This window comes from Zonotrichia albicollis, chromosome 15 (assembly GCF_047830755.1).
Source record: "Zonotrichia albicollis isolate bZonAlb1 chromosome 15, bZonAlb1.hap1, whole genome shotgun sequence".
NCBI lineage: Eukaryota > Metazoa > Chordata > Aves > Passeriformes > Passerellidae > Zonotrichia > Zonotrichia albicollis.
The window spans coordinates 14,773,357-14,781,769 of NC_133833.1; the positions used below are offsets into that span (position 1 = coordinate 14,773,357).

The 8,413-nt window shown below is 38.3% G+C and overlaps 1 long non-coding RNA gene across 1 annotated transcript in view; it reads left to right on the plus strand.

Moving 5' to 3' along the window:
• The window catches only part of LOC113459967 (uncharacterized), a 63,460-nt gene extending 55,182 nt beyond the window's left edge, over positions 1 to 8,278 (plus strand). Inside the window, exons 4-7 of the long non-coding RNA XR_012582791.1 lie at positions 5,184 to 5,295; positions 5,831 to 5,913; positions 6,715 to 6,802; positions 7,225 to 8,278. This is a non-coding gene — a long non-coding RNA (uncharacterized LOC113459967). The remainder of the gene's footprint in view (positions 1 to 5,183; positions 5,296 to 5,830; positions 5,914 to 6,714; positions 6,803 to 7,224) is intronic.
• Positions 8,279 to 8,413: the final 135 nt, after the last annotated feature.

Consider the following 8,413-nt stretch of genomic DNA (forward strand, 5'->3'; position numbering starts at 1 on the left):
CACAATCCTTTATTTCTCTCTGCAGTATTTCAGGCACTATGTTACTGCTATAAAAAGCTATGAAGATAAAAGAGCTGTTAAGCAATGACATCTCAGTCAAAAGGGCTCAGCACTTTCCAAAAGACAAACTGGATTCACTGCTTTCTTAGGATCTGGAGACAATTTCACAACTGCTTGCTTTATAAACTTACTTTCCCTGGGTGGATGAACAAAATCTTTATAAAGGGAATCTGGTGAGGAAGGTTGTAGAGAAGCAGATGTGAGTGTCTCTGAGAACTAGAAGCAGAAACAGTTCTTTGACTATAGACAGCTGCTTTTAAACAGGTAAAGGTTCAGGATTGCTGTCAAGCCCTGTGTCATTTCAATGGTTTATGTTGAGCTGGGAAAATATTTGATAGCATCAGAAATCACTTATCTTGTGAAATCCAGAAAGCATGAGGAATTTCTAGATGCTTCTTGAAATTCTTCCACTCAACTCATGAATGTATCTGAATTTCACTTTAATAAACACTGCAAGATCAGTTGTGCCTCCAAATTCCAGTGGCTCAGAGCTTGGATGCCAAGCCTTCACCAGCAGCTCTCCCTTTCCATGATATCTGGACTATGAAGAAAGCAAAAAAATTTTTTTAATCTCCCCAAATTCCACTAAAAATAGCATTCATGTTTAATTGTTCAAATTATCCCACCAGAACCTAATTGATATTTACTGTTCATCTTTTAAGAAACTCCACACCTATTTACCTGCAGGAAATAGGTGCAGGAAATGTGCCTTTATTTTTGTATAAAATATATTTATACTGACTAAGCAGCTTCAGCACACAATTCTGTCTGTATTAACATTAGAAGTGCACTTGTCTTCAGTTACTGAATATTCCAGTCTTTAACAGGCCACATAATTACCTTCAATATTACATTTCAGAACCACTTAAAAGCTATAGTTCAGAACCTATTACACATATTTTATATACATATTACCACACATAAAAAAAACTTTCCAGATCACCAAGTGAACACCTTCCAGACTATCTACAAGGCATAAGCTTATGCTGTTTATTGTTAAAAAATAATTACATTTCTTCTGTGAAAGGCTGCAGTGGTTTTCATTCTGTAGGCGCAACTTTTTGGTTTAATATTTTCTTATTGCGTTATTATTAAAACAGTCTCAGAAAATTGTATAATGTGTTATATCATGTAACATTGTGTGCTACATAATTTCTTGAAGTTTTCTGGCTGAAAACTCAAGCAAACAGGTTTCACCAATACAGTGTAACATTATACTTCATATATTCTATAACGTTATACTTTACCTATTAACTATAGCAGGTTTCATCTATTATACTATGGCATAAATATACTATGCCACTATATTTATGGCATATAATATATGCCACAAATATATATTTTAAATCAAAGTTTACTCTTCCTATTTCATGAGCATGTTTTTAGGCAAGGCCGTTTGCTTAGCACTCTTTTCTACCTACCACTTTTTGCCTCAAATACTTGGACTGTAACTTTTAAGGACAAAGTCTGGCTTTTGCTTGTACAATGATCTGGTCAGGCTTTTCTTGGCCTTCAGCATTTAGCAGTTTTCATCACTTCAAATCTGCATCTGCTCCAGAGCCTATGAAATATATTATTGTATCAGAAATTACTGTCATTTGTCAAGGTTGCATTGTATTTTGTGTGTGTTGGTTTGGTTTCTATTTGACTTTCCTTGCATTCTGGATTAAAAATTTTTATACCTAGGTGCTGGTAGAAAATCAGTTTCTGTTTTGTCAGAGCTTTTCATGTGAAAGTTTAATAGCATGCATTGAAACTTTAAACACTCGTCTTAGACCCACTAGGGAATTTTTTATGAACGTTAAAGCCTTCACAGTAACAGCAAATCGTAATACTTTCAGTAAAATTTTATCAGGCTCTTGGGGATATGGTTTAAGGATGATTATGGTGGTAGATGGCAGGATTAGATGAACCTGAAGGTCTCTTTCAACCTTGGTGACTGTGATTTCCTTATGTATCATCTGTTACTGCAGTGGCACACATATGACTTCCTTAAAAGACAGACTCTCTAAATGTTTGTTAAGCTGCACACTAAAATATTATTTTGAAGTCAATACATTTATTTCTACTTCCCACTAGAACAATTTCTTTAAAACATCTTTGTAACCATAAGATACAATACAAGATCATGGTTTGTCTCTAGAAAATGATTTTGTATATCCTTTATTTTCAGACTCTCCTATCCAGTAGTTATGTATTTAGCTGTTTTATGTTGTCTGAAGTTATATTTAGGGTAATTTTACTGCAGAGGTGAGGAAGACAGTGCTGTACAGTGATCTGCCTGTTTTAGCTGCCTGCAGAGCTTGCTCATTCTCATTATAACCCTAATTCTGCATCCTGAAATCTATTTCTAGTCTTCCTGATCTTTTCCTCTCCTTACAGAACTGGTTTGGTAGTAATTCTGTCTTTATCAAGGATTCATAAAAGTGTCTGAACTGCCACAAATGAATGTGTTCTCTGAAAGCCCCTGGGTCCAGAGGGGTTTTGTGTTTAAAGTACCACCCATGAGCAGATCAGCCCCTGATTAAAGAGCTTCAGCTCTGGTATCTTTGCACATAAACCTGTGGGTTTACTTCAGGCAAAGAGCAAACTGCAGCTCATAAACTGAAACACTGATGTGAAACTGCCAGCAACACCAACGAGAATGCTCCTCACAGAGGTTTAACTTAATAATTTAAACCTCTAATTTCAGTGTTTCAGTTTGAAATATTGCCTTATAAAGAAAATCCAGAAAGTGTTTCTGTTCCAAGTAAATTCAGATGTAGAAATTGAGTATCTCTTGCTCTCTTTTTAACAGAAATGCCACATATAGTCAATCTCCTGCACTGTTGATCACCTTGCTCGTTAATATCTCACATTGTTGAGGATTATTTTCAGAAAGGCCCTGCATTTAAGAATCACTCTATTTGGTTTGTCCAATTAGTTCTGGCAACTCAGTTTATTGTACATATCATGAATCTAATTTTTCTGGTCATTACAATAACCTATTTTTCCTTATACAGAGAAATTTAAGTGCAATGGGAATGATTATTTATACAATGTCAAAAAAACATCCACATTTAGAAATTAAACTAACAGAAAAACAGGGTTTATCAGTTGAAGCATTTTGCTTTACAGGTTAGTGAAGGAAATAACTGCTCCTTCTACTGACATGAATATTTTCAGGACCTTGCTAGGATACCATTTTTCTTTTTTTGTATCTATATTTATATAAACTTTTGTAGGTTCTTTTATATTTAGAGGATATATAAAATCACCTTTTATGTTCGTCTGTACGCAGCTCTATTTTGTATTTTACCAGCAAAATCAGCAGCTTCAGTTGGGCTTTTTCCTTAGAGACCACAGAAGGGGCACAGTTAACTTGTTTGCACTGGGGTGCTGGCAGGAGGTTGTAAACTGAAAGGCTGTAGTACAGGAATTAGTGCATGTGAGAAGGGTTTCCTGCTCTGCATTTCTCATCTCCAGAAAGCCCACAATGTATACAGCATACCATGTTTTCTCTTTGAATCACAGTTTAATTGTGCCATACCAGAAAATGCTGTTCTGAGTTCCAATTCAGTCATAAACCAATACATTTAGAGGGCTTTGTTTTAAAGAAGAAATAGCATGAAAGCACATCCCAAGCACACACTGTCCATCTGTTCTCTGCTGCACATCCAAGTAATTCCACTCTCCTCTGAGGTACTGGTTATTCCTTCTCCACTGGTGCCAAAAAAACAAGTTCAAAATACAGATGAATGCTGAGCAGCAGGAAAAGTGGTTCCAGTAAATTAAAGAAAAGTGCTGACAGCCATTCCCCTGCTTGGTGTCCCTGGCTTTAAGTACTACAGCACAGACTGGGCAAGAAATGAGCGGCTCCCAAGCCCAGGTCATTAGTTAGCAGCTTTTGTTGATTCCAACTCAAGTCAGGTATGTGCTTCTGAGGGCAGTGGTCATTGCTAAATTAACACTGAGCATGGTCTAAATGGATAAATCTGTCTAGCAAAGTGCCCCTCTTGGCTTCCTTCAATTCAGGTTCACTATTAAGCTTTGCTCAGATAGTATAACTTACTTTACTCCATGTGAACTTGAATTGATGACCAAAAGGAGCTGACTTGTATAAATTAGTTGCTGCACATGCAGTAAGCTCTCCACAGGCAGGGCCTCAAAGAAATTCTTTCCCTATTAGGAAATTCATTCCCCATCCACCACCCCCTGCTGATGCCTCAGTCCTCTCCTCTCCATTTCTTCTTCAGCTCTTGCACATTTGCAATTACTTTTTACCACCAACTCGTAAAATTGTGAATCCTCCCAGGCACTTGCCACCCACTGACCTCTGATGTGCTGGGAGAGGGACACACATGGGGCTTTCCTTGCTGAGAGAGGCCCTGGGGCTGCCCCTGGGGGATCTGCAGGGAGAGACCAGCCCAGCCTGGCTGAGCTAGCAGCCTGCCCTCGCTGCTGGGGAAAGGGCTGTGCTCCTTCTCCCTGCCAGTGCTCCAGGCCAGCTTGGCCTGGGCTTGGAGCAACCTGGGCCACTGGAAGGTGTCCCTGCCATGGCAGGGAGAAGGACCAGGTTGCATCTATGGTGCCCTCCAACATAAACCATAGTTCAGCTCAATTTGGAGTTTTGGGGAATTGGCTCCTGTGCAGGGTTGACCCTGTGCAGGGCAGTGACCCAGAGGAGCCCAAAGGAGCTGTGCCCTCCTTGTGGCCTTTTTGGAGGACACTCAAAGGGGGACACGTTTACTTGGCCAGAGCATGTCCTCACTGCTGGGGAAAGGGCTCCTGCTGCCTGCCAGTGCTCCAGGCCAGCTTGGCCAGGGCTTGGAGCAACCTGGGCCACTGGAAGGTGTCCCTGCCATGGCAGGGAGCAGGACCAGGTTGCATCTGTGGTGCCCTCCAACATAAACCATAGTTCAGCTCAATTTGGAGTTTTGGGGGACTGGCTCCTGTGCAGGGCAGTGACCCACAGGAGCCCGAAGGAGCTGTGCCCTCCCTGAGACCTTTTTGGAGGACACTCAAAGGGGACACACTGCCCCAGAGCTGAGCACTCTCTGCCTCATGTCATTGCATCCCTTCTGAAAACACACCCCTCTGAGGGTGAAATAACCCTCCTCCCCTTTTTTCCCTCGCTTTTTTAGGGTTGAAGCAGCTCTCCAGTGACTGTCACACACTTCAGCTGGCCCAGAGGTGTCCTGACGTGTGAGGAGAGACGAGCAGGAGGAATGGGGGAAGAACAAACCCAGGGATCTGGTATTTAATCTCAGCTCTGTTACTGACCAGCAGACAGTGCCAAAAGAGTGTTTTAGAGGCTCTTAAAAAAACTCAGATCATAATGTGACTGTCTATGGCACCACCATAGACAGTCTACACTTTTTTGTGTTTGCTTTAGATTTTCCTTCCAGAAGTTGATGTCAGAAACCAATTGCAATGCCTTTTTAGATCTCTCAGAAAGTGTTCAGTTTAAAAAGTACAGGAGTATGTTTGAGAAATTCTTTATCACCATTACTCATACACTTACTCACTGTTAGTAATTCCACCTTGAACTCCTGAAAAAAATTCTGAAACACTGTCCCTAAAGAAAGTAAAATAAACAAAATCCAAGCTTTTGATTCTTCCTCAGAAGAATTAAAACCGTTTGAGCTCTTAGACTCTACTTTCAAATAACCCTAATGAAACTAATATCTAGCTGTTATATTTTAAAATTTATTATGTATTGTATGTGAGATATTTCCATTTATGTGTTTTATACTTCCTAATCCTTATTAATTTGGAGTTGTCTTTTTAGAAGCCTCAGCCATGACTGATGAACTCAGCATAAAGCCACTGACTGAAGGGAAAAGAGACTCAGACAAAGAATCTATGTTAAATGTATGTTAATATTTTTGGTCATGCTTCTTAATGTGCTGAGATTTTCTACATAGGGAAGATTATTTATTAATGACCCAGAGTTTTTTAATCACCAAAAGTTTAGAATTTCTGAATGATAAGCAGTGAGCTTATAACTAAAGCCAGAAATTGTGCTATGTACACTTCTCTTTGAAATTTTTCATAAGGAAAAAATTCCTTAAGAGGAGTGTAGTACACACTGGAAATTTCAAATTATTCTTCATTTCAAATAGTTAATAGTCTTAATTGTGTCTAGATTTTGATTGGTTTTTAATTAAATGTTAAATGCAGGGAGAATGACTTCTAAAGTAGACAAGGCGATATTGATTATAAACTAATTAAAAATGGTTTGGGGCATGTTTTGGCAGGTTCATTAACACAGTGTTAATAGTGACCAGGTGTGTTGGTCACGTTAATGTCACTGCAGCTCCATCTTGTGGCTGAATGATTATTCTCGGTTAATTTTTGATTCTGTAAGAAAAGCTTGGTCAAAAACAAACATGAAAAATGATGAGGAGAAGAATTCATAAACATGATTAATTTCACTCCAGTTGTTTCTATAAGAAAAACGTGACAGGAAAAAAACCCCTAGCCTTGAGTGTTTAGTGCTTGCCTTCCAGAGCTGTAATTTGCTATGTCTAAGTGGATACTGGGGGAAGTTTTAGTGAAATATTGTTTAAGAAAATGAAATTAAAAATGTCATGAGTGTTATGATTATCTGTATCAATGAGTTTATGAATCATATATACCTTGCTAGTCATGTTTTGTTCCTATTTCATACAGGTGATCAAAAATTCTGATGGGCAGTTTAACCTTGAGGCTGCAATTAAAAATGTTGACACAATGTCCAACGAGTTGAAGAAAATAAATGGTAATTCTGATTTGACAATCCATTTAAACACAAAACTGTGTGAGACACTCTTCTAAGAGTCTACAGTTGGAATGGCCTGGTTTTCTGTGTCAGAGAACTGGGTTTTAATGTAATGAAGCAATAGCTTTGCTCTTGTGTTTTGAAAAATTAATGGAGCAGCAGTTAGAGAGCAATAGAATCGTGTTAGTTAAGCATGGCAAACACCTGCTAGGTGATCAGTCATTCCTTTCTAGGAACACTGAGAGCCTTCTAATGCAAATATTACTAACATGCTGACACCAAGTGAATGTAACCATCCTGAGGCAAGTGAAACAGGCAACTGAGTGAATTGGTAGATGAACACTAAAACAGTGCTGTCTGTAGATTAGCACTCACTGTCATTCAATAAACACCATGCTGATACACTGCCCTTTGAATTTCAGTGGAAAGCCAGCTACTGCTTTGTGACCTGATTTTGAATTTCAACCATCCAATGAAGGCCAAAGATTTAAGAGAAGCTGAAGAAAAGACTTGGAGTTTGACTGATTAAGTAGCATCCATTTTCATGTATTGTCTTCTCTTAATACTGTGAAGTTGCTTCTTCTTTCTTCTTCCTTCTTCCTTCTTTTTTCTTTCTTTTCTTCTTTCTTCTCTCTTTTAATTAAGTTTGAACTGTACAATGATAGCATGGTTTCCTGCAGGTAGACTATTTTTTATTTTAAGCTAAACATGTGGAATGGAAAAAAAACTAGGTTATTCATTCTAAGAGTGTTTTTTTCAACTCACATTTCCCAAATTAAGCCCACTAGGGCTGGAAAGACTGATGTGATTAATTTAAAAGGTCAGGAAACTGGGCATGAAGTTTCTCATGTGGTTTTCTCCTTTTAAACAAAAATGTGTTGGAACAGTAGCAAATATTTGAAATTTACTTCAAGTCACTGTCTGTTGTCTCATTTGTGCCTGGGGAAACAGGATAAGAAACTGCCAGTGAAGGAGGAACTGCAGTTTGTGTTTTGAGCTGCCTTCCTTGTCTTTAAAATGTTGCTGAGGAAGTGGTCAAAGAGCAGATTACTTCTGGAAAACCAAAAATGCTTTCCATTCCAGTTTCTGTAATGACTCTCTAATGTAACCAGCTACAAGAATAGGAGCAGTTTGTGGTTTCAGTGCTCTGTCCTGAAATCTTCTTGGCCCAACATTTTCACAGCTAATTTCATGTACTTCATTACAATTCATATTCAATCATACTTTGCTTGTGGACATGTTTGAATGTTGAGATGTAGCTTTGTTCTTACACCAAATATATTTCTCTGAATAATCAAATAGAGATTTATTCTACTTTTTAAAAAATATGCAGTGTTAGAATTTGTCATGCTGGTTTATGTTTTATTTCTCTTTCGCTGGTGAGATGGTTCAAAATTAATAAAACACAATTCCATAGGAGGTGTTTCTGGGTTGTCAGATTTTTCAAGGCAGGGCAATGGAATAGAATTACATTCACAAGAGTCAGTGGTGATATGGGGGATGTTGTTCTTAAATTTAACAGTTTTTGAAAAAGACAGATTAGAACTGACTTTTCTTTCACCAGATTAGTAGTCCATTTTTAAAAATATTGGGTTAGAAGCAGCTTTTGTG